The sequence below is a fragment of the Crinia signifera genome, chromosome 3, assembly GCF_055691185.1.
Source record: "Crinia signifera chromosome 3, ASM5569118v1, whole genome shotgun sequence".
Classification (NCBI taxonomy): Eukaryota; Metazoa; Chordata; class Amphibia; order Anura; family Myobatrachidae; genus Crinia; species Crinia signifera.
In genome coordinates, this window is record NC_139219.1 from 80561859 (window position 1) to 80581866 (window position 20008).

Consider the following 20008-nt stretch of genomic DNA (forward strand, 5'->3'; position numbering starts at 1 on the left):
AAGAAACAGACATATGCTGTCCTCGCTATGCAAATGAGCTCACTTTCTAGAAAGCACCCTCATTCTGTCTATAAACTGAGAAAAGAAACCCCATTAAGCTGGGGCACACAAAAATTGAGACAAAACTCAGTTTTGCTCCTCTCCACGGAAATCTTTAGTAAAAGGCGAAAGATTTGTGCGTTCTGAAGAGAAACCAGAGCATGACCAAGATTTCACCTGTCGTCTGAGTGCCGTGCTGGCAGGCCTCACTCAGCTCAATGAGAGCACCCAACTTGAAATAAAAAAGAGCAGATTGTTCACCAGGCTTCCCCTTGCTGTAGGAATCTTTGGCACTCCTTACCAATTGCTTCATATCTTTGGCACTCCTTACCAATTGCTTCATATTTTGGAAATAATTAACACGGTCAAGAATTTACTGCATGGGAAGAAACATACATATGCTGTCCTCGCTATGCAAATGAGCTCACTTTCTAGAAAGCACCCTCATTCTGTCTTTAAACTGAGAAAAGAAACCCCATTAAGCTGGGGCACAGAAAAATTGAGACAACACTCAGTTTTGCTCCTCTCCACGGAAATCTTTAGTAAAAGGCGAAAGATTTGTGCGTTCTGAAGAGAAACCAGAGCATGACCAAGATTTCACCTGTCGTCTGAGTGCCGTGCTGGCAGGCCTCACTCAGCTCAATGAGAGCACCCAACTTGAAATAAAAAAGAGCAGATTGTTTACCAGGCTTCCCCTTGTTGTAGGAATCTTTGGCACTCCTTACCAATTACTTCATATTTTGGAAATAATTAACACGGTCAAGAATTTACTGCATGGGCAGAAACAGACATATGCTGTCCTCGATATGCAAATGAGCTCACTTTCTAGAAAGCACCCTCATTCTGTCTTTAAACTGAGAAAAGAAACCCCATAAAGCTGGGGCACACAAAAATTGAGACAAAACTCAGTTTTGCTCCTCTCCACGGAAATCTTTAGTAAAAGGCGAAAGATTTGTGCGTTCTGAAGAGAAACCAGAGCATGACCAAGATTTCACCGGTCGTCTGAGTGCCGTGCTTTCAGGCCTCACTCAGCTCAATGAGAGCACCCAACTTGAAATAAAAAAGAGCAGATTGTTCACCAGGCTTCCCCTTGCTGTAGGAATCTTTGGCACTCCTTATCAATTGCTTCATATTTTGGAAATAATTAACACGGTCAAGAATTTACTGCATGGGAAGAAACAGACATATGCTGTCCTCGCTATGTAAATGAGCTCACTTTCTAAAAAAGCACCCTCATTCTGTCTTTAAACTGAGAAAAGAAACCCCATTAAGCTGGGGCACACAAAAATTGAGACAACACTCAGTTTTGCTCCTCTCCACGGAAATCTTTAGTAAAAGGCGAAAGATTTGTGCGTTCTGAAGAGAAACCAGAGCATGACCAAGATTTCACCTGTCGTCTGAGTGCCGTGCTGGCAGGCCTCACTCAGCTCAATGAGAGCACCCAACTTGAAATAAAAAAGAGCAGATTGTTTACCAGGCTTCCCCTTGTTGTAGGAATCTTTGGCACTCCTTACCAATTACTTCATATTTTGGAAATAATTAACACGGTCAAGAATTTACTGCATGGGCAGAAACAGACATATGCTGTCCTCGCTATGCAAATGAGCTCACTTTCTAGAAAGCACCCTCATTCTGTCTTTAAACTGAGAAAAGAAACCCCATAAAGCTGGGGCACACAAAAATTGAGACAAAACTCAGTTTTGCTCCTCTCCACGGAAATCTTTAGTAAAAGGCGAAAGATTTGTGCGTTCTGAAGAGAAACCAGAGCATGACCAAGATTTCACCTGTCGTCTGAGTGCCGTGCTGGCAGGCCTCACTCAGCTCAATGAGAGCACCCAACTTGAAATAAAAAAGAGCAGATTGTTCACCAGGCTTCCCCTTGCTGTAGGAATCTTTGGCACTCCTTACCAATTGCTTCATATTTTGGAAATTATTAACACGGTCAAGAATTTACTGCATGGGAAGAAACAGACATATGCTGTCCTCGCTATGCAAAGGAGCTCACTTTCTAGAAAGCACCCTCATTCTGTCTTTAAACTGAGAAAAGAAACCCCAAAAAGCTGGGGCACACAAAAATTGAGACAAAACTCAGTTTTGCTCCTCTCCACGGAAATCTTTAGTAAAAGGCGAAAGATTTGTGCGTTCTGAAGAGAAACCAGAGCATGACCAAGATTTCACCTGTCGTCTGAGTGCCGTGCTGGCAGGCCTCACTCAGCTCAATGAGAGCACCCAACTTGAAATAAAAAAGAGCAGATTGTTCACCAGGCTTCCCCTTGCTGTAGGAATCTTTGGCACTCCTTACCAATTGCTTCATATTTTGGAAATAATTAACACGGTCAAGAATTTACTGCATGGGAAGAAACAGACATATGCTGTCCTCGCTATGCAAATGAGCTCACTTTCTAGAAAGCACCCTCATTCTGTCTTTAAACTGAGAAAAGAAACCCCATTAAGCTGGGGCACACAAAAATTGAGACAAAACTCAGTTTTGCTCCTCTCCACGGAAATCTTTAGTAAAAGGCGAAAGATTTGTGCGTTCTGAAGAGAAACTAGAGCATGACCAAGATTTCACCTGTCGTCTGAGTGCCGTGCTGGCAGGCCTCACTAGGCTCAATGAGAGCACCCAACTTGAAATAAAAAAGAGCAGATTGTTCACCAGGCTTCCCCTTGCTGTAGGAATCTTTGTCACTCCTTACCAATTGCTTCATATTTTGGAAATAATTAACACGGTCAAGAATTTACTGCATGGGAAGAAACAGACATATGCTGTCCTCGCTATGCAAATGAGCTCACTTTCTAGAAAGCACCCTCATTCTGTCTTTAAACTGAGAAAAGAAACCCCATTAAGCTGGGGCACACAAAAATTGAGACAAAACTCAGTTTTGCTCCTCTCCACGGAAATCTTTAGTAAAAGGCGAAAGATTTGTGCGTTCTGAAGAGAAACCAGAGCATGACCAAGATTTCACCTGTCGTCTGAGTGCCGTGCTGGCAGGCCTCACTCAGCTCAATGAGAGCACCCAACTTGAAATAAAAAAGAGCAGATTGTTCACCAGGCTTCCCCTTGCTGTAGGAATCTTTGGCACTCCTTACCAATTGCTTCATATTTTGGAAATAATTAACACGGTCAAGAATTTACTGCATGGGAAGAAACAGACATATGCTGTCCTCGCTATGCAAATGAGCTCACTTTCTAGAAAGCACCCTCATTCTGTCTTTAAACTGAGAAAAGAAACCCCATTAAGCTGGGGCACACAAAAATTGAGACAAAACTCAGTTTTGCTCCTCTCCACGGAAATCTTTAGTAAAAGGCGAAAGATTTGTGCGTTCTGAAGAGAAACCAGAGCATGACCAAGATTTCACCTGTCGTCTGAGTGCCGTGCTGGCAGGCCTCACTCAGCTCAATGAGAGCACCCAACTTGAAATAAAAAAAGAGCAGATTGTTCACCAGGCTTCCCCTTGCTGTAGGAATCTTTGGCACTCCTTACCAATTGCTTCATATTTTGGAAACAATTAACACGGTCAAGAATTTACTGCATGGGAAGAAACAGACATATGCTGTCCTCGCTATGCAAATGAGCTCACTTTCTAGAAAGCACCCTCATTCTGTCTCTAAACTGAGAAAAGAAACCCCATTAAGCTGGGGCACACAAAAATTGAGACAAAACTCAGTTTTGCGCCTCTCCACGGAAATCTTTAGTAAAAGGCGAAAGATTTGTGCGTTCTGAAGAGAAACCAGAGCATGACCAAGATTTCACCTGTCGTCTGAGTGCCGTGCTGGCAGGCCTCACTCAGCTCAATGAGAGCACCCAACTTGAAATAAAAAAAGAGCAGATTGTTCACCAGGCTTCCCCTTGCTGTAGGAATCTTTGGCACTCCTTACCAATTGCTTCATATTTTGGAAATAATTAACACGGTCAAGAATTTACTGCATGGGAAGAAACAGACATATGCTGTCCTTGCTATGCAAATGAGCTCACTTTCTAGAAAGCACCCTCATTCTGTCTTTAAACTGAGAAAAGAAACCCCATAAAGCTGGGGCACACAAAAATTGAGACAAAACTCAGTTTTGCTCCTCTCCACGGAAATCTTTAGTAAAAGGCGAAAGATTTGTGCGTTCTGAAGAGAAACCAGAGCATGACCAAGATTTCACCTGTCGTCTGAGTGCCGTGCTGGCAGGCCTCACTCAGCTCAATGAGAGCACCCAACTTGAAATAAAAAAAGAGCAGATTGTTCACCAGGCTTCCCCTTGCTGTAGGAATCTTTGACACTCCTTACCAATTGCTTCATATTTTGGAAATAATTAACACGGTCAAGAATTTACTGCATGGGAAGAAACAGACATATGCTGTCCTCGCTATGCAAATGAGCTCACTTTCTAGAAAGCACCCTCATTCTGTCTTTAAACTGAGAAAAGAAACCCCATAAAGCTGGGGCACACAAAAATTGAGACAAAACTCAGTTTTGCTCCTCTCCACGGAAATATTTAGTAAAAGGCGAAAGATTTGTGCGTTCTGAAGAGAAACCAGAGCATGACCAAGATTTCACCTGTCGTCTGAGTGCCGTGCTGGCAGGCCTCACTCAGCTCAATGAGAGCACCCAACTTGAAATAAAAAAGAGCAGATTGTTCACCAGGCTTCCCCTTGCTGTAGGAATCTTTGGCACTCCTTACCAATTGCTTCATATTTTGGAAATAATTAACACGGTCAAGAATTTACTGCATGGGAAGAAACAGACATATGCTGTCCTCGCTATGCAAATGAGCTCACTTTCTAGAAAGCACCCTCATTCTGTCTTTAAACTGAGAAAAGAAACCCCATTAAGCTGGGGCACACAAAAATTGAGACAAAACTCAGTTTTGCTCCTCTCCACGGAAATCTTTAGTAAAAGGCGAAAGATTTGTGCGTTCTGAAGAGAAACCAGAGCATGACCAAGATTTCACCTGTCGTCTGAGTGCCGTGCTGGCAGGCCTCACTCAGCTCAATGAGAGCACCCAACTTGAAATAAAAAAGAGCAGATTGTTCACCAGGCTTCCCCTTGCTGTAGGAATCTTTGGCACTCCTTACCAATTGCTTCATATTTTGGAAATAATTAACACGGTCAAGAATTTACTGCATGGGAAGAAACAGACATATGCTGTCCTCGCTATGCAAATGAGCTCACTTTCTAGAAAGCACCCTCATTCTGTCTTTAAACTGAGAAAAGAAACCCCATTAAGCTGGGGCACACAAAAATTGAGACAAAACTCAGTTTTGCTCCTCTCCACGGAAATCTTTAGTAAAAGGCAAAAGATTTGTGCGTTCTGAAGAGAAACCAGAGCATGACCAAGATTTCACCTGTCGTCTGAGTGCCGTGCTGGCAGGCCTCACTCAGCTTAATGAGAGCACCCAACTTGAAATAAAAAAGAGCAGATTGTTCACCAGGCTTCCCCTTGCTGTAGGAATCTTTGGCACTCCTTACCAATTGCTTCATATTTTGGAAATAATTAACACGGTCAAGAATTTACTGCATGGGAAGAAACAGACATATGCTGTCCTCGCTATGCAAATGAGCTCACTTTCTAGAAAGCACCCTCATTCTGTCTTTAAACTGAGAAAAGAAACCCCATTAAGCTGGGGCACACAAAAATTGAGACAAAACTCAGTTTTGCTCCTCTCCACGGAAATCTTTAGTAAAAGGCGAAAGATTTGTGCGTTCTGAAGAGAAACCAGAGCATGACCAAGATTTCACCTGTCGTCTGAGTGCCGTGCTGGCAGGCCTCACTCAGCTCAATGAGAGCACCCAACTTGAAATAAAAAAGAGCAGATTGTTCACCAGGCTTCCCCTTGCTGTAGGAATCTTTGGCACTCCTTACCAATTGCCTCATATTTTGGAAATAATTAACACGGTCAAGAATTTACTGCATGGGAAGAAACAGACATATGCTGTCCTCGCTATGCAAATGAGCTCACTTTCTAGAAAGCACCCTCATTCTGTCTTTAAACTGAGAAAAGAAACCCCATTAAGCTGGGGCACACAAAAATTGAGACAAAACTCAGTTTTGCTCCTCTCCACGGAAATCTTTAGTAAAAGGCAAAAGATTTGTGCGTTCTGAAGAGAAACCAGAGCATGACCAAGATTTCACCTGTCGTCTGAGTGCCGTGCTGGCAGGCCTCACTCAGCTCAATGAGAGCACCCAACTTGAAATAAAAAAGAGCAGATTGTTCACCAGGCTTCCCCTTGCTGTAGGAATCTTTGGCACTCCTTACCAATTGCTTCATATTTTGGAAATAATTAACACGGTCAAGAATTTACTGCATGGGAAGAAACAGACATATGCTGTCCTCGCTATGCAAATGAGCTCACTTTCTAGAAAGCACCCTCATTCTGTCTTTAAACTGAGAAAAGAAACCCCATTAAGCTGGGGCACACAAAAATTGAGACAAAACTCAGTTTTGCGCCTCTCCACGGAAATCTTTAGTAAAAGGCGAAAGATTTGTGAGTTCTGAAGAGAAACCAGAGCATGACCAAGATTTCACCTGTCGTCTGAGTGCCGTGCTGGCAGGCCTCACTCAGCTCAATGAGAGCACCCAACTTGAAATAAAAAAAGAGCAGATTGGTCACCAGGCTTCCCCTTGCTGTAGGAATCTTTGGCACTCCTTACCAATTGCTTCATATTTTGGAAATAATTAACACGGTCAAGAATTTACTGCATGGGAAGAAACAGACATATGCTGTCCTCGCTATGCAAATGAGCTCACTTTCTAGAAAGCACCCTCATTCTGTCTTTAAACTGAGAAAAGAAACCCCATAAAGCTGGGGCACACAAAAATTGAGACAAAACTCAGTTTTGCTCCTCTCCACGGAAATCTTTAGTAAAAGGCGAAAGATTTGTGCGTTCTGAAGAGAAACCAGAGCATGACCAAGATTTCACCTGTCGTCTGAGTGCCGTGCTGGCAGGCCTCACTCAGCTCAATGAGAGCACCCAACTTGAAATAAAAAAGAGCAGATTGTTCACCAGGCTTCCCCTTGCTGTAGGAATCTTTGGCACTCCTTACCAATTGCTTCATATTTTGGAAATTATTAACACGGTCAAGAATTTACTGCATGGGAAGAAACAGACATATGCTGTCCTCGCTATGCAAATGAGCTCACTTTCTAGAAAGCACCCTCATTCTGTCTATAAACTGAGAAAAGAAACCCCATTAAGCTGGGGCACACAAAAATTGAGACAAAACTCAGTTTTGCTCCTCTCCACGGAAATCTTTAGTAAAAGGCGAAAGATTTGTGCGTTCTGAAGAGAAACCAGAGCATGACCAAGATTTCACCTGTCGTCTGAGTGCCGTGCTGGCAGGCCTCACTCAGCTCAATGAGAGCACCCAACTTGAAATAAAAAAGAGCAGATTGTTCACCAGGCTTCCCCTTGCTGTAGGAATCTTTGGCACTCCTTACCAATTGCTTCATATCTTTGGCACTCCTTACCAATTGCTTCATATTTTGGAAATAATTAACACGGTCAAGAATTTACTGCATGGGAAGAAACATACATATGCTGTCCTCGCTATGCAAATGAGCTCACTTTCTAGAAAGCACCCTCATTCTGTCTTTAAACTGAGAAAAGAAACCCCATTAAGCTGGGGCACAGAAAAATTGAGACAACACTCAGTTTTGCTCCTCTCCACGGAAATCTTTAGTAAAAGGCGAAAGATTTGTGCGTTCTGAAGAGAAACCAGAGCATGACCAAGATTTCACCTGTCGTCTGAGTGCCGTGCTGGCAGGCCTCACTCAGCTCAATGAGAGCACCCAACTTGAAATAAAAAAGAGCAGATTGTTTACCAGGCTTCCCCTTGTTGTAGGAATCTTTGGCACTCCTTACCAATTACTTCATATTTTGGAAATAATTAACACGGTCAAGAATTTACTGCATGGGCAGAAACAGACATATGCTGTCCTCGATATGCAAATGAGCTCACTTTCTAGAAAGCACCCTCATTCTGTCTTTAAACTGAGAAAAGAAACCCCATAAAGCTGGGGCACACAAAAATTGAGACAAAACTCAGTTTTGCTCCTCTCCACGGAAATCTTTAGTAAAAGGCGAAAGATTTGTGCGTTCTGAAGAGAAACCAGAGCATGACCAAGATTTCACCGGTCGTCTGAGTGCCGTGCTTTCAGGCCTCACTCAGCTCAATGAGAGCACCCAACTTGAAATAAAAAAGAGCAGATTGTTCACCAGGCTTCCCCTTGCTGTAGGAATCTTTGGCACTCCTTATCAATTGCTTCATATTTTGGAAATAATTAACACGGTCAAGAATTTACTGCATGGGAAGAAACAGACATATGCTGTCCTCGCTATGTAAATGAGCTCACTTTCTAAAAAAGCACCCTCATTCTGTCTTTAAACTGAGAAAAGAAACCCCATTAAGCTGGGGCACACAAAAATTGAGACAACACTCAGTTTTGCTCCTCTCCACGGAAATCTTTAGTAAAAGGCGAAAGATTTGTGCGTTCTGAAGAGAAACCAGAGCATGACCAAGATTTCACCTGTCGTCTGAGTGCCGTGCTGGCAGGCCTCACTCAGCTCAATGAGAGCACCCAACTTGAAATAAAAAAGAGCAGATTGTTTACCAGGCTTCCCCTTGTTGTAGGAATCTTTGGCACTCCTTACCAATTACTTCATATTTTGGAAATAATTAACACGGTCAAGAATTTACTGCATGGGCAGAAACAGACATATGCTGTCCTCGCTATGCAAATGAGCTCACTTTCTAGAAAGCACCCTCATTCTGTCTTTAAACTGAGAAAAGAAACCCCATAAAGCTGGGGCACACAAAAATTGAGACAAAACTCAGTTTTGCTCCTCTCCACGGAAATCTTTAGTAAAAGGCGAAAGATTTGTGCGTTCTGAAGAGAAACCAGAGCATGACCAAGATTTCACCTGTCGTCTGAGTGCCGTGCTGGCAGGCCTCACTCAGCTCAATGAGAGCACCCAACTTGAAATAAAAAAGAGCAGATTGTTCACCAGGCTTCCCCTTGCTGTAGGAATCTTTGGCACTCCTTACCAATTGCTTCATATTTTGGAAATTATTAACACGGTCAAGAATTTACTGCATGGGAAGAAACAGACATATGCTGTCCTCGCTATGCAAAGGAGCTCACTTTCTAGAAAGCACCCTCATTCTGTCTTTAAACTGAGAAAAGAAACCCCAAAAAGCTGGGGCACACAAAAATTGAGACAAAACTCAGTTTTGCTCCTCTCCACGGAAATCTTTAGTAAAAGGCGAAAGATTTGTGCGTTCTGAAGAGAAACCAGAGCATGACCAAGATTTCACCTGTCGTCTGAGTGCCGTGCTGGCAGGCCTCACTCAGCTCAATGAGAGCACCCAACTTGAAATAAAAAAGAGCAGATTGTTCACCAGGCTTCCCCTTGCTGTAGGAATCTTTGGCACTCCTTACCAATTGCTTCATATTTTGGAAATAATTAACACGGTCAAGAATTTACTGCATGGGAAGAAACAGACATATGCTGTCCTCGCTATGCAAATGAGCTCACTTTCTAGAAAGCACCCTCATTCTGTCTTTAAACTGAGAAAAGAAACCCCATTAAGCTGGGGCACACAAAAATTGAGACAAAACTCAGTTTTGCTCCTCTCCACGGAAATCTTTAGTAAAAGGCGAAAGATTTGTGCGTTCTGAAGAGAAACTAGAGCATGACCAAGATTTCACCTGTCGTCTGAGTGCCGTGCTGGCAGGCCTCACTAGGCTCAATGAGAGCACCCAACTTGAAATAAAAAAGAGCAGATTGTTCACCAGGCTTCCCCTTGCTGTAGGAATCTTTGTCACTCCTTACCAATTGCTTCATATTTTGGAAATAATTAACACGGTCAAGAATTTACTGCATGGGAAGAAACAGACATATGCTGTCCTCGCTATGCAAATGAGCTCACTTTCTAGAAAGCACCCTCATTCTGTCTTTAAACTGAGAAAAGAAACCCCATTAAGCTGGGGCACACAAAAATTGAGACAAAACTCAGTTTTGCTCCTCTCCACGGAAATCTTTAGTAAAAGGCGAAAGATTTGTGCGTTCTGAAGAGAAACCAGAGCATGACCAAGATTTCACCTGTCGTCTGAGTGCCGTGCTGGCAGGCCTCACTCAGCTCAATGAGAGCACCCAACTTGAAATAAAAAAGAGCAGATTGTTCACCAGGCTTCCCCTTGCTGTAGGAATCTTTGGCACTCCTTACCAATTGCTTCATATTTTGGAAATAATTAACACGGTCAAGAATTTACTGCATGGGAAGAAACAGACATATGCTGTCCTCGCTATGCAAATGAGCTCACTTTCTAGAAAGCACCCTCATTCTGTCTTTAAACTGAGAAAAGAAACCCCATTAAGCTGGGGCACACAAAAATTGAGACAAAACTCAGTTTTGCTCCTCTCCACGGAAATCTTTAGTAAAAGGCGAAAGATTTGTGCGTTCTGAAGAGAAACCAGAGCATGACCAAGATTTCACCTGTCGTCTGAGTGCCGTGCTGGCAGGCCTCACTCAGCTCAATGAGAGCACCCAACTTGAAATAAAAAAAGAGCAGATTGTTCACCAGGCTTCCCCTTGCTGTAGGAATCTTTGGCACTCCTTACCAATTGCTTCATATTTTGGAAACAATTAACACGGTCAAGAATTTACTGCATGGGAAGAAACAGACATATGCTGTCCTCGCTATGCAAATGAGCTCACTTTCTAGAAAGCACCCTCATTCTGTCTCTAAACTGAGAAAAGAAACCCCATTAAGCTGGGGCACACAAAAATTGAGACAAAACTCAGTTTTGCGCCTCTCCACGGAAATCTTTAGTAAAAGGCGAAAGATTTGTGCGTTCTGAAGAGAAACCAGAGCATGACCAAGATTTCACCTGTCGTCTGAGTGCCGTGCTGGCAGGCCTCACTCAGCTCAATGAGAGCACCCAACTTGAAATAAAAAAAGAGCAGATTGTTCACCAGGCTTCCCCTTGCTGTAGGAATCTTTGGCACTCCTTACCAATTGCTTCATATTTTGGAAATAATTAACACGGTCAAGAATTTACTGCATGGGAAGAAACAGACATATGCTGTCCTTGCTATGCAAATGAGCTCACTTTCTAGAAAGCACCCTCATTCTGTCTTTAAACTGAGAAAAGAAACCCCATAAAGCTGGGGCACACAAAAATTGAGACAAAACTCAGTTTTGCTCCTCTCCACGGAAATCTTTAGTAAAAGGCGAAAGATTTGTGCGTTCTGAAGAGAAACCAGAGCATGACCAAGATTTCACCTGTCGTCTGAGTGCCGTGCTGGCAGGCCTCACTCAGCTCAATGAGAGCACCCAACTTGAAATAAAAAAAGAGCAGATTGTTCACCAGGCTTCCCCTTGCTGTAGGAATCTTTGACACTCCTTACCAATTGCTTCATATTTTGGAAATAATTAACACGGTCAAGAATTTACTGCATGGGAAGAAACAGACATATGCTGTCCTCGCTATGCAAATGAGCTCACTTTCTAGAAAGCACCCTCATTCTGTCTTTAAACTGAGAAAAGAAACCCCATAAAGCTGGGGCACACAAAAATTGAGACAAAACTCAGTTTTGCTCCTCTCCACGGAAATATTTAGTAAAAGGCGAAAGATTTGTGCGTTCTGAAGAGAAACCAGAGCATGACCAAGATTTCACCTGTCGTCTGAGTGCCGTGCTGGCAGGCCTCACTCAGCTCAATGAGAGCACCCAACTTGAAATAAAAAAGAGCAGATTGTTCACCAGGCTTCCCCTTGCTGTAGGAATCTTTGGCACTCCTTACCAATTGCTTCATATTTTGGAAATAATTAACACGGTCAAGAATTTACTGCATGGGAAGAAACAGACATATGCTGTCCTCGCTATGCAAATGAGCTCACTTTCTAAAAAAGCACCCTCATTCTGTCTTTAAACTGAGAAAAGAAACCCCATTAAGCTGGGGCACACAAAAATTGAGACAAAACTCAGTTTTGCTCCTCTCCACGGAAATCTTTAGTAAAAGGCGAAAGATTTGTGCGTTCTGAAGAGAAACCAGAGCATGACCAAGATTTCACCTGTCGTCTGAGTGCCGTGCTGGCAGGCCTCACTCAGCTCAATGAGAGCACCCAACTTGAAATAAAAAAGAGCAGATTGTTTACCAGGCTTCCCCTTGCTGTAGGAATCTTTGGCACTCCTTACCAATTGCTTCATATTTTGGAAATAATTAACACGGTCAAGAATTTACTGCATGGGAAGAAACAGACATATGCTGTCCTCGCTATGCAAATGAGCTCACTTTCTAGAAAGCACCCTCATTCTGTCTTTAAACTGAGAAAAGAAACCCCATTAAGCTGGGGCACACAAAAATTGAGACAAAACTCAGTTTTGCTCCTCTCCACGGAAATCTTTAGTAAAAGGCGAAAGATTTGTGCGTTCTGAAGAGAAACCAGAGCATGACCAAGATTTCACCTGTCGTCTTAGTGCCGTGCTGGCAGGCCTCACTCAGCTCAATGAGAGCACCCAACTTGAAATAAAAAAAGAGCAGATTGTTCACCAGGCTTCCCCTTGCTGTAGGAATCTTTGGCACTCCTTACCAATTGCTTCATATTTTGGAAATAATTAACACGGTCAAGAATTTACTGCATGGGAAGAAACAGACATATGCTGTCCTCGCTATGCAAATAAGCTCACTTTCTAGAAAGCACCCTCATTCTGTCTTTAAACTGAGAAAAGAAACCCCATTAAGCTGGGGCACACAAAAATTGAGACAAAACTCAGTTTTGCTCCTCTCCACGGAAATCTTTAGTAAAAGGCGAAAGATTTGTGCGTTCTGAAGAGAAACCAGAGCATGACCAAGATTTCACCTGTCGTCTGAGTGCCGTGCTTTCAGGCCTCACTCAGCTCAATGAGAGCACCCAACTTGAAATAAAAAAGAGCAGATTGTTCACCAGGCTTCCCCTTGCTGTAGGAATCTTTGGCACTCCTTACCAATTGCTTCATATTTTGGAAATAATTAACACGGTCAAGAATTTACTGCATGGGAAGAAACAGACATATGCTGTCCTCGCTATGCAAATGAGCTCACTTTCTAAAAAAGCACCCTCATTCTGTCTTTAAACTGAGAAAAGAAACCCCATTAAGCTGGGGCACACAAAAATTGAGACAAAACTCAGTTTTGCTCCTCTCCACGGAAATCTTTAGTAAAAGGCGAAAGATTTGTGCGTTCTGAAGAGAAACCAGAGCATGACCAAGATTTCACCTGTCGTCTGAGTGCCGTGCTGGCAGGCCTCACTCAGCTCAATGAGAGCACCCAACTTGAAATAAAAAAGAGCAGATTGTTTACCAGGCTTCCCCTTGCTGTAGGAATCTTTGGCACTCCTTACCAATTGCTTCATATTTTGGAAATAATTAACACGGTCAAGAATTTACTGCATGGGAAGAAACAGACATATGCTGTCCTCGCTATGCAAATGAGCTCACTTTCTAGAAAGCACCCTCATTCTGTCTTTAAACTGAGAAAAGAAACCCCATAAAGCTGGGGCACACAAAAATTGAGACAAAACTCAGTTTTGCTCCTCTCCACGGAAATCTTTAGTAAAAGGCGAAAGATTTGTGCGTTCTGAAGAGAAACCAGAGCATGACCAAGATTTCACCTGTCGTCTGAGTGCCGTGCTGGCAGGCCTCACTCAGCTCAATGAGAGCACCCAACTTGAAATAAAAAAGAGCAGATTGTTCACCAGGCTTCCCCTTGCTGTAGGAATCTTTGGCACTCCTTACCAATTGCTTCATATTTTGGAAATTATTAACACGGTCAAGAATTTACTGCATGGGAAGAAACAGACATATGCTGTCCTCGCTATGCAAAGGAGCTCACTTTCTAGAAAGCACCCTCATTCTGTCTTTAAACTGAGAAAAGAAACCCCATTAAGCTGGGGCACACAAAAATTGAGACAAAACTCAATTTTGCTCCTCTCCACGGAAATCTTTAGTAAATGGCGAAAGATTTGTGCGTTCTGAAGAGAAACCAGAGCATGACCAAGATTTCACCTGTCGTCTGAGTGCCGTGCTGGCAGGCCTCACTCAGCTCAATGAGAGCACCCAACTTGAAATAAAAAAGAGCAGATTGTTCACCAGGCTTCCCCTTGCTGTAGGAATCTTTGGCACTCCTTACCAATTGCTTCATATTTTGGAAATAATTAACACGGTCAAGAATTTACTGCATGGGAAGAAACAGACATATGCTGTCCTCACTATGCAAATGAGCTCACTTTCTAGAAAGCACCCTCATTCTGTCTTTAAACTGAGAAAAGAAACCCCATTAAGCTGGGGCACACAAAAATTGAGACAAAACTCAGTTTTGCTCCTCTCCACGGAAATCTTTAGTAAAAGGCGAAAGATTTGTGCGTTCTGAAGAGAAACTAGAGCATGACCAAGATTTCACCTGTCGTCTGAGTGCCGTGCTGGCAGGCCTCACTAGGCTCAATGAGAGCACCCAACTTGAAATAAAAAAGAGCAGATTGTTCACCAGGCTTCCCCTTGCTGTAGGAATCTTTGGCACTCCTTACCAATTGCTTCATATTTTGGAAATAATTAACACGGTCAAGAATTTACTGCATGGGAAGAAACAGACATATGCTGTCCTCGCTATGCAAATGAGCTCACTTTCTAGAAAGCACCCTCATTCTGTCTTTAAACTGAGAAAAGAAACCCCATTAAGCTGGGGCACACAAAAATTGAGACAAAACTCAGTTTTGCTCCTCTCCACGGAAATCTTTAGTAAAAGGCGAAAGATTTGTGCGTTCTGAAGAGAAACCAGAGCATGACCAAGATTTCACCTGTCGTCTGAGTGCCGTGCTGGCAGGCCTCACTCAGCTCAATGAGAGCACCCAACTTGAAATAAAAAAGAGCAGATTGTTCACCAGGCTTCCCCTTGCTGTAGGAATCTTTGGCACTCCTTACCAATTGCTTCATATTTTGGAAATAATTAACACGGTCAAGAATTTACTGCATGGGAAGAAACAGACATATGCTGTCCTCGCTATGCAAATGAGCTCACTTTCTAGAAAGCACCCTCATTCTGTCTTTAAACTGAGAAAAGAAACCCCATTAAGCTGGGGCACACAAAAATTGAGACAAAACTCAGTTTTGCTCCTCTCCACGGAAATCTTTAGTAAAAGGCGAAAGATTTGTGCGTTCTGAAGAGAAACCAGAGCATGACCAAGATTTCACCTGTCGTCTTAGTGCCGTGCTGGCAGGCCTCACTCAGCTCAATGAGAGCACCCAACTTGAAATAAAAAAAGAGCAGATTGTTCACCAGGCTTCCCCTTGCTGTAGGAATCTTTGGCACTCCTTACCAATTGCTTCATATTTTGGAAATAATTAACACGGTCAAGAATTTACTGCATGGGAAGAAACAGACATATGCTGTCCTCGCTATGCAAATGAGCTCACTTTCTAGAAAGCACCCTCATTCTGTCTTTAAACTGAGAAAAGAAACCCCATTAAGCTGGGGCACACAAAAATTGAGACAAAACTCAGTTTTGCTTCTCTCCACGGAAATCTTTAGTAAAAGGCGAAAGATTTGTGCGTTCTGAAGAGAAACCAGAGCATGACCAAGACTTCACCTGTCGTCTGAGTGCCGTGCTTTCAGGCCTCACTCAGCTCAATGAGAGCACCCAACTTGAAATAAAAAAGAGCAGATTGTTCACCAGGCTTCCCCTTGCTGTAGGAATCTTTGGCACTCCTTACCAATTGCTTCATATTTTGGAAATAATTAACACGGTCAAGAATTTACTGCATGGGAAGAAACAGACATATGCTGTCCTCGCTATGCAAATGAGCTCACTTTCTAAAAAAGCACCCTCATTCTGTCTTTAAACTGAGAAAAGAAACCCCATTAAGCTGGGGCACACAAAAATTGAGACAAAACTCAGTTTTGCTCCTCTCCACGGAAATCTTTAGTAAAAGGCGAAAGATTTGTGCGTTCTGAAGAGAAACCAGAGCATGACCAAGATTTCACCTGTCGTCTGAGTGCCGTGCTGGCAGGCCTCACTCAGCTCAATGAGAGCACCCAACTTGAAATAAAAAAGAGCAGATTGTTTACCAGGCTTCCCCTTGCTGTAGGAATCTTTGGCACTCCTTACCAATTGCTTCATATTTTGGAAATAATTAACACGGTCAAGAATTTACTGCATGGGAAGAAACAGACATATGCTGTCCTCGCTATGCAAATGAGCTCACTTTCTAGAAAGCACCCTCATTCTGTCTTTAAACTGAGAAAAGAAACCCTATAAAGCTGGGGCACACAAAAATTGAGACAAAACTCAGTTTTGCTCCTCTCCACGGAAATCTTTAGTAAAAGGCGAAAGATTTGTGCATTCTGAAGAGAAACCAAAGCATGACCAAGATTTCACCTGTCGTCTGAGTGCCGTGCTGGCAGGCCTCACTCAGCTCAATGAGAGCACCCAACTTGAAATAAAAAAAGAGCAGATTGTTCACCAGGCTTCCCCTTGCTGTAGGAATCTTTGGCACTCCTTACCAATTGCTTCATATTTTGGAAATAATTAACACGGTCAAGAATTTACTGCATGGGAAGAAACAGACATATGCTGTCCTCGCTATGCAAATGAGCTCACTTTCTAGAAAGCACCCTCATTCTGTCTTTAAACTGAGAAAAGAAACCCCATAAAGCTGGGGCACACAAAAATTGAGACAAAACTCAGTTTTGCTCCTCTCCACGGAAATCTTTAGTAAAAGGCGAAAGATTTGTGCGTTCTGAAGAGAAACCAGAGCATGACCAAGATTTCACCTGTCGTCTGAGTGCCGTGCTGGCAGGCCTCACTCAGCTCAATGAGAGCACCCAACTTGAAATAAAAAAGAGCAGATTGTTCACCAGGCTTCCCCTTGCTGTAGGAATCTTTGGCACTCCTTACCAATTGCTTCATATTTTGGAAATTATTAACACGGTCAAGAATTTACTGCATGGGAAGAAACAGACATATGCTGTCCTCGCTATGCAAAGGAGCTCACTTTCTAGAAAGCACCCTCATTCTGTCTTTAAACTGAGAAAAGAAACCCCATTAAGCTGGGGCACACAAAAATTGAGACAAAACTCAGTTTTGCTCCTCTCCACGGAAATCTTTAGTAAAAGGCGAAAGATTTGTGCGTTCTGAAGAGAAACCAGAGCATGACCAAGATTTCACCTGTCGTCTGAGTGCCGTGCTGGCAGGCCTCACTCAGCTCAATGAGAGCACCCAACTTGAAATAAAAAAGAGCAGATTGTTCACCAGGCTTCCCCTTGCTGTAGGAATCTTTGGCACTCCTTACCAATTGCTTCATATTTTGGAAATAATTAACACGGTCAAGAATTTACTGCATGGGAAGAAACAGACATATGCTGTCCTCGCTATGCAAATGAGCTCACTTTCTAGAAAGCACCCTCATTCTGTCTTTAAACTGAGAAAAGAAACCCCATTAAGCTGGGGCACACAGAAATTGAGACAAAACTCAGTTTTGCTCCTCTCCACGGAAATCTTTAGTAAAAGGCGAAAGATTTGTGCGTTCTGAAGAGAAACTAGAGCATGACCAAGATTTCACCTGTCGTCTGAGTACCGTGCTGGCAGGCCTCACTAGGCTCAATGAGAGCACCCAACTTGAAATAAAAAAGAGCAGATTGTTCACCAGGCTTCCCCTTGCTGTAGGAATCTTTGTCACTCCTTACCAATTGCTTCATATTTTGGAAATAATTAACACGGTCAAGAATTTACTGCATGGGAAGAAACAGACATATGCTGTCCTCGCTATGCAAATGAGCTCACTTTCTAGAAAGCACCCTCATTCTGTCTTTAAACTGAGAAAAGAAACCCCATTAAGCTGGGGCACACAAAAATTGAGACAAAACTCAGTTTTGCTCCTCTCCACGGAAATCTTTAGTAAAAGGCGAAAGATTTGTGCGTTCTGAAGAGAAACCAGAGCATGACCAAGATTTCACCTGTCGTCTGAGTGCCGTGCTGGCAGGCCTCACTCAGCTCAATGAGAGCACCCAACTTGAAATAAAAAAGAGCAGATTGTTCACCAGGCTTCCCCTTGCTGTAGGAATCTTTGGCACTCCTTACCAATTGCTTCATATTTTGGAAATAATTAACACGGTCAAGAATTTACTGCATGGGAAGAAACAGACATATGCTGTCCTCGCTATGCAAATGAGCTCACTTTCTAGAAAGCACCCTCATTCTGTCTTTAAACTGAGAAAAGAAACCCCATTAAGCTGGGGCACACAAAAATTGAGACAAAACTCAGTTTTGCTTCTCTCCACGGAAATCTTTAGTAAAAGGCGAAAGATTTGTGCGTTCTGAAGAGAAACCAGAGCATAACCAAGATTTCACCTGTCGTCTGAGTGCCGTGATGGCAGGCCTCACTCAGCTCAATGAGAGCACCCAACTTGAAATAAAAAAGAGCAGATTGTTCACCAGGCTTCCCCTTGCTGTAGGAATCTTTGGCACTCCTTACCAATTGCTTCATATTTTGGAAATAATTAACACGGTCAAGAATTTACTGCATGGGAAGAAACAGACATATGCTGTCCTCGCTATGCAAATGAGCTCACTTTCTAGAAAGCACCCTCATTCTGTCTTTAAACTGAGAAAAGAAACCCCATTAAGTTGGGGCACACAAAAATTGAGACAAAACTCAGTTTTGCTCCTCTCCACGGAAATCTTTAGTAAAAGGCGAAAGATTTGTGCGTTCTGAAGAGAAACCAGAGCATGACCAAGATTTCACCTGTCGTCTGAGTGCCGTGCTGGCAGGCCTCACTCAGCTCAATGAGAGCACCCAACTTGAAATAAAAAAAGAGCAGATTGTTCACCAGGCTTCCCCTTGCTGTAGGAATCTTTGGCACTCCTTACCAATTGCTTCATATTTTGGAAATAATTAACACGGTCAAGAATTTACTGCATGGGAAGAAACAGACATATGCTGTCCTCGCTATGCAAATGAGCTCACTTTCTAGAAAGCACCCTCATTCTGTCTTTAAACTGAGAAAAGAAACCCCATTAAGCTGGGGCACACAAAAATTGAGACAAAACTCAGTTCTGCTCCTCTCCACGGAAATCTTTAGTAAAAGGCGAAAGATTTGTGCGTTCTGAAGAGAAACCAGAGCATGACCAAGATTTCACCTGTCGTCTGAGTGCCGTGCTGGCAGGCCTCACTCAGCTCAATGAGAGCACCCAACTTGAAATAAAAAAGAGCAGATTGTTTACCAGGCTTCCCCTTGCTGTAGGAATCTTTGGCACTCCTTACCAATTGCTTCATATTTTGGAAATAATTAACACGGTCAAGAATTTACTGCATGGGAAGAAACAGACATATGCTGTCCTCGCTATGCAAATGAGCTCACTTTCTAGAAAGCACCCTCATTCTGTCTTTAAACTGAGAAAAGAAACCCCATTAAGCTGGGGCACACAAAAATTGAGACAAAACTCAGTTTTGCTCCTCTCCACGGAAATCTTTAGTAAAAGGCGAAAGATTTGTGCGTTCTGAAGAGAAACCAGAGCATGACCAAGATTTCACCTGTCGTCTTAGTGCCGTGCTGGCAGGCCTCACTCAGCTCAATGAGAGCACCCAACTTGAAATAAAAAAAGAGCAGATTGTTCACCAGGCTTCCCCTTGCTGTAGGAATCTTTGGCACTCCTTACCAATTGCTTCATATTTTGGAAATAATTAACACGGTCAAGAATTTACTGCATGGGAAGAAACAGACATATGCTGTCCTCGCTATGCAAATAAGCTCACTTTCTAGAAAGCACCCTCATTCTGTCTTTAAACTGAGAAAAGAAACCCCATTAAGCTGGGGCACACAAAAATTGAGACAAAACTCAGTTTTGCTCCTCTCCACGGAAATCTTTAGTAAAAGGCGAAAGATTTGTGCGTTCTGAAGAGAAACCAGAGCATGACCAAGATTTCACCTGTCGTCTGAGTGC

The 20008-nt window shown here is 42.9% G+C and overlaps 51 non-coding genes across 51 annotated transcripts; all 51 read right to left on the reverse strand.

Moving 5' to 3' along the window:
- Positions 1-86: 86 nt before the first annotated feature.
- LOC146065211 (U5 spliceosomal RNA) lies at positions 87-202 on the reverse strand. Its single transcript, XR_014472099.1, has one exon. It is a non-coding gene; the product is annotated as a U5 spliceosomal RNA (small nuclear RNA).
- A 308-nt stretch (positions 203-510) lies between these two features.
- LOC146065817 (U5 spliceosomal RNA) lies at positions 511-626 on the reverse strand. The gene has a single exon (XR_014472628.1). It is a non-coding gene; the product is annotated as a U5 spliceosomal RNA (small nuclear RNA).
- A 278-nt stretch (positions 627-904) lies between these two features.
- Positions 905-1020, reverse strand: LOC146066218 (U5 spliceosomal RNA). Its single transcript, XR_014472913.1, has one exon. It is a non-coding gene; the product is annotated as a U5 spliceosomal RNA (small nuclear RNA).
- Positions 1021-1299: 279 nt separating this feature from the next.
- On the reverse strand, positions 1300-1415 carry LOC146065568 (U5 spliceosomal RNA). Its single transcript, XR_014472407.1, has one exon. It is a non-coding gene; the product is annotated as a U5 spliceosomal RNA (small nuclear RNA).
- A 278-nt stretch (positions 1416-1693) lies between these two features.
- On the reverse strand, positions 1694-1809 carry LOC146066219 (U5 spliceosomal RNA). The gene has a single exon (XR_014472914.1). It is a non-coding gene; the product is annotated as a U5 spliceosomal RNA (small nuclear RNA).
- A 278-nt stretch (positions 1810-2087) lies between these two features.
- LOC146066194 (U5 spliceosomal RNA) lies at positions 2088-2203 on the reverse strand. The gene has a single exon (XR_014472890.1). It is a non-coding gene; the product is annotated as a U5 spliceosomal RNA (small nuclear RNA).
- Positions 2204-2481: 278 nt separating this feature from the next.
- On the reverse strand, positions 2482-2597 carry LOC146065742 (U5 spliceosomal RNA). The gene has a single exon (XR_014472556.1). It is a non-coding gene; the product is annotated as a U5 spliceosomal RNA (small nuclear RNA).
- Positions 2598-2875: 278 nt separating this feature from the next.
- On the reverse strand, positions 2876-2991 carry LOC146065212 (U5 spliceosomal RNA). Its single transcript, XR_014472100.1, has one exon. It is a non-coding gene; the product is annotated as a U5 spliceosomal RNA (small nuclear RNA).
- Positions 2992-3269: 278 nt separating this feature from the next.
- LOC146065214 (U5 spliceosomal RNA) lies at positions 3270-3385 on the reverse strand. The gene has a single exon (XR_014472101.1). It is a non-coding gene; the product is annotated as a U5 spliceosomal RNA (small nuclear RNA).
- A 279-nt stretch (positions 3386-3664) lies between these two features.
- Positions 3665-3780, reverse strand: LOC146065778 (U5 spliceosomal RNA). The gene has a single exon (XR_014472591.1). It is a non-coding gene; the product is annotated as a U5 spliceosomal RNA (small nuclear RNA).
- Positions 3781-4059: 279 nt separating this feature from the next.
- Positions 4060-4175, reverse strand: LOC146066220 (U5 spliceosomal RNA). The gene has a single exon (XR_014472915.1). It is a non-coding gene; the product is annotated as a U5 spliceosomal RNA (small nuclear RNA).
- A 279-nt stretch (positions 4176-4454) lies between these two features.
- Positions 4455-4570, reverse strand: LOC146065830 (U5 spliceosomal RNA). The gene has a single exon (XR_014472640.1). It is a non-coding gene; the product is annotated as a U5 spliceosomal RNA (small nuclear RNA).
- A 278-nt stretch (positions 4571-4848) lies between these two features.
- Positions 4849-4964, reverse strand: LOC146065215 (U5 spliceosomal RNA). Its single transcript, XR_014472102.1, has one exon. It is a non-coding gene; the product is annotated as a U5 spliceosomal RNA (small nuclear RNA).
- A 278-nt stretch (positions 4965-5242) lies between these two features.
- On the reverse strand, positions 5243-5358 carry LOC146065530 (U5 spliceosomal RNA). Its single transcript, XR_014472375.1, has one exon. It is a non-coding gene; the product is annotated as a U5 spliceosomal RNA (small nuclear RNA).
- A 278-nt stretch (positions 5359-5636) lies between these two features.
- LOC146065216 (U5 spliceosomal RNA) lies at positions 5637-5752 on the reverse strand. The gene has a single exon (XR_014472103.1). It is a non-coding gene; the product is annotated as a U5 spliceosomal RNA (small nuclear RNA).
- A 278-nt stretch (positions 5753-6030) lies between these two features.
- Positions 6031-6146, reverse strand: LOC146065531 (U5 spliceosomal RNA). The gene has a single exon (XR_014472376.1). It is a non-coding gene; the product is annotated as a U5 spliceosomal RNA (small nuclear RNA).
- Positions 6147-6424: 278 nt separating this feature from the next.
- Positions 6425-6540, reverse strand: LOC146065921 (U5 spliceosomal RNA). Its single transcript, XR_014472728.1, has one exon. It is a non-coding gene; the product is annotated as a U5 spliceosomal RNA (small nuclear RNA).
- Positions 6541-6819: 279 nt separating this feature from the next.
- LOC146066221 (U5 spliceosomal RNA) lies at positions 6820-6935 on the reverse strand. The gene has a single exon (XR_014472916.1). It is a non-coding gene; the product is annotated as a U5 spliceosomal RNA (small nuclear RNA).
- A 278-nt stretch (positions 6936-7213) lies between these two features.
- On the reverse strand, positions 7214-7329 carry LOC146065217 (U5 spliceosomal RNA). The gene has a single exon (XR_014472104.1). It is a non-coding gene; the product is annotated as a U5 spliceosomal RNA (small nuclear RNA).
- A 308-nt stretch (positions 7330-7637) lies between these two features.
- LOC146065819 (U5 spliceosomal RNA) lies at positions 7638-7753 on the reverse strand. The gene has a single exon (XR_014472629.1). It is a non-coding gene; the product is annotated as a U5 spliceosomal RNA (small nuclear RNA).
- A 278-nt stretch (positions 7754-8031) lies between these two features.
- On the reverse strand, positions 8032-8147 carry LOC146066222 (U5 spliceosomal RNA). The gene has a single exon (XR_014472917.1). It is a non-coding gene; the product is annotated as a U5 spliceosomal RNA (small nuclear RNA).
- Positions 8148-8426: 279 nt separating this feature from the next.
- LOC146065569 (U5 spliceosomal RNA) lies at positions 8427-8542 on the reverse strand. Its single transcript, XR_014472408.1, has one exon. It is a non-coding gene; the product is annotated as a U5 spliceosomal RNA (small nuclear RNA).
- A 278-nt stretch (positions 8543-8820) lies between these two features.
- LOC146066224 (U5 spliceosomal RNA) lies at positions 8821-8936 on the reverse strand. Its single transcript, XR_014472918.1, has one exon. It is a non-coding gene; the product is annotated as a U5 spliceosomal RNA (small nuclear RNA).
- A 278-nt stretch (positions 8937-9214) lies between these two features.
- Positions 9215-9330, reverse strand: LOC146066195 (U5 spliceosomal RNA). The gene has a single exon (XR_014472891.1). It is a non-coding gene; the product is annotated as a U5 spliceosomal RNA (small nuclear RNA).
- A 278-nt stretch (positions 9331-9608) lies between these two features.
- On the reverse strand, positions 9609-9724 carry LOC146065743 (U5 spliceosomal RNA). The gene has a single exon (XR_014472557.1). It is a non-coding gene; the product is annotated as a U5 spliceosomal RNA (small nuclear RNA).
- A 278-nt stretch (positions 9725-10002) lies between these two features.
- Positions 10003-10118, reverse strand: LOC146065218 (U5 spliceosomal RNA). Its single transcript, XR_014472105.1, has one exon. It is a non-coding gene; the product is annotated as a U5 spliceosomal RNA (small nuclear RNA).
- Positions 10119-10396: 278 nt separating this feature from the next.
- Positions 10397-10512, reverse strand: LOC146065219 (U5 spliceosomal RNA). Its single transcript, XR_014472106.1, has one exon. It is a non-coding gene; the product is annotated as a U5 spliceosomal RNA (small nuclear RNA).
- A 279-nt stretch (positions 10513-10791) lies between these two features.
- Positions 10792-10907, reverse strand: LOC146065779 (U5 spliceosomal RNA). Its single transcript, XR_014472592.1, has one exon. It is a non-coding gene; the product is annotated as a U5 spliceosomal RNA (small nuclear RNA).
- A 279-nt stretch (positions 10908-11186) lies between these two features.
- On the reverse strand, positions 11187-11302 carry LOC146066225 (U5 spliceosomal RNA). Its single transcript, XR_014472919.1, has one exon. It is a non-coding gene; the product is annotated as a U5 spliceosomal RNA (small nuclear RNA).
- A 279-nt stretch (positions 11303-11581) lies between these two features.
- LOC146065831 (U5 spliceosomal RNA) lies at positions 11582-11697 on the reverse strand. Its single transcript, XR_014472641.1, has one exon. It is a non-coding gene; the product is annotated as a U5 spliceosomal RNA (small nuclear RNA).
- A 279-nt stretch (positions 11698-11976) lies between these two features.
- On the reverse strand, positions 11977-12092 carry LOC146065220 (U5 spliceosomal RNA). Its single transcript, XR_014472107.1, has one exon. It is a non-coding gene; the product is annotated as a U5 spliceosomal RNA (small nuclear RNA).
- A 278-nt stretch (positions 12093-12370) lies between these two features.
- On the reverse strand, positions 12371-12486 carry LOC146065222 (U5 spliceosomal RNA). The gene has a single exon (XR_014472108.1). It is a non-coding gene; the product is annotated as a U5 spliceosomal RNA (small nuclear RNA).
- Positions 12487-12765: 279 nt separating this feature from the next.
- On the reverse strand, positions 12766-12881 carry LOC146065223 (U5 spliceosomal RNA). The gene has a single exon (XR_014472109.1). It is a non-coding gene; the product is annotated as a U5 spliceosomal RNA (small nuclear RNA).
- Positions 12882-13160: 279 nt separating this feature from the next.
- Positions 13161-13276, reverse strand: LOC146065224 (U5 spliceosomal RNA). The gene has a single exon (XR_014472110.1). It is a non-coding gene; the product is annotated as a U5 spliceosomal RNA (small nuclear RNA).
- A 278-nt stretch (positions 13277-13554) lies between these two features.
- On the reverse strand, positions 13555-13670 carry LOC146066226 (U5 spliceosomal RNA). Its single transcript, XR_014472920.1, has one exon. It is a non-coding gene; the product is annotated as a U5 spliceosomal RNA (small nuclear RNA).
- Positions 13671-13948: 278 nt separating this feature from the next.
- Positions 13949-14064, reverse strand: LOC146065866 (U5 spliceosomal RNA). Its single transcript, XR_014472674.1, has one exon. It is a non-coding gene; the product is annotated as a U5 spliceosomal RNA (small nuclear RNA).
- A 278-nt stretch (positions 14065-14342) lies between these two features.
- Positions 14343-14458, reverse strand: LOC146065744 (U5 spliceosomal RNA). The gene has a single exon (XR_014472558.1). It is a non-coding gene; the product is annotated as a U5 spliceosomal RNA (small nuclear RNA).
- Positions 14459-14736: 278 nt separating this feature from the next.
- LOC146065226 (U5 spliceosomal RNA) lies at positions 14737-14852 on the reverse strand. The gene has a single exon (XR_014472111.1). It is a non-coding gene; the product is annotated as a U5 spliceosomal RNA (small nuclear RNA).
- Positions 14853-15130: 278 nt separating this feature from the next.
- Positions 15131-15246, reverse strand: LOC146065227 (U5 spliceosomal RNA). Its single transcript, XR_014472112.1, has one exon. It is a non-coding gene; the product is annotated as a U5 spliceosomal RNA (small nuclear RNA).
- A 279-nt stretch (positions 15247-15525) lies between these two features.
- LOC146066237 (U5 spliceosomal RNA) lies at positions 15526-15641 on the reverse strand. The gene has a single exon (XR_014472929.1). It is a non-coding gene; the product is annotated as a U5 spliceosomal RNA (small nuclear RNA).
- A 279-nt stretch (positions 15642-15920) lies between these two features.
- On the reverse strand, positions 15921-16036 carry LOC146065228 (U5 spliceosomal RNA). The gene has a single exon (XR_014472113.1). It is a non-coding gene; the product is annotated as a U5 spliceosomal RNA (small nuclear RNA).
- Positions 16037-16314: 278 nt separating this feature from the next.
- Positions 16315-16430, reverse strand: LOC146065929 (U5 spliceosomal RNA). The gene has a single exon (XR_014472735.1). It is a non-coding gene; the product is annotated as a U5 spliceosomal RNA (small nuclear RNA).
- Positions 16431-16709: 279 nt separating this feature from the next.
- LOC146066227 (U5 spliceosomal RNA) lies at positions 16710-16825 on the reverse strand. Its single transcript, XR_014472921.1, has one exon. It is a non-coding gene; the product is annotated as a U5 spliceosomal RNA (small nuclear RNA).
- Positions 16826-17103: 278 nt separating this feature from the next.
- Positions 17104-17219, reverse strand: LOC146065229 (U5 spliceosomal RNA). Its single transcript, XR_014472114.1, has one exon. It is a non-coding gene; the product is annotated as a U5 spliceosomal RNA (small nuclear RNA).
- A 278-nt stretch (positions 17220-17497) lies between these two features.
- Positions 17498-17613, reverse strand: LOC146065909 (U5 spliceosomal RNA). The gene has a single exon (XR_014472717.1). It is a non-coding gene; the product is annotated as a U5 spliceosomal RNA (small nuclear RNA).
- A 278-nt stretch (positions 17614-17891) lies between these two features.
- On the reverse strand, positions 17892-18007 carry LOC146065230 (U5 spliceosomal RNA). Its single transcript, XR_014472115.1, has one exon. It is a non-coding gene; the product is annotated as a U5 spliceosomal RNA (small nuclear RNA).
- A 278-nt stretch (positions 18008-18285) lies between these two features.
- LOC146066238 (U5 spliceosomal RNA) lies at positions 18286-18401 on the reverse strand. Its single transcript, XR_014472930.1, has one exon. It is a non-coding gene; the product is annotated as a U5 spliceosomal RNA (small nuclear RNA).
- A 278-nt stretch (positions 18402-18679) lies between these two features.
- Positions 18680-18795, reverse strand: LOC146066149 (U5 spliceosomal RNA). The gene has a single exon (XR_014472850.1). It is a non-coding gene; the product is annotated as a U5 spliceosomal RNA (small nuclear RNA).
- Positions 18796-19074: 279 nt separating this feature from the next.
- Positions 19075-19190, reverse strand: LOC146065603 (U5 spliceosomal RNA). Its single transcript, XR_014472436.1, has one exon. It is a non-coding gene; the product is annotated as a U5 spliceosomal RNA (small nuclear RNA).
- A 278-nt stretch (positions 19191-19468) lies between these two features.
- On the reverse strand, positions 19469-19584 carry LOC146065231 (U5 spliceosomal RNA). Its single transcript, XR_014472116.1, has one exon. It is a non-coding gene; the product is annotated as a U5 spliceosomal RNA (small nuclear RNA).
- A 279-nt stretch (positions 19585-19863) lies between these two features.
- LOC146065232 (U5 spliceosomal RNA) lies at positions 19864-19979 on the reverse strand. The gene has a single exon (XR_014472117.1). It is a non-coding gene; the product is annotated as a U5 spliceosomal RNA (small nuclear RNA).
- Positions 19980-20008: the final 29 nt, after the last annotated feature.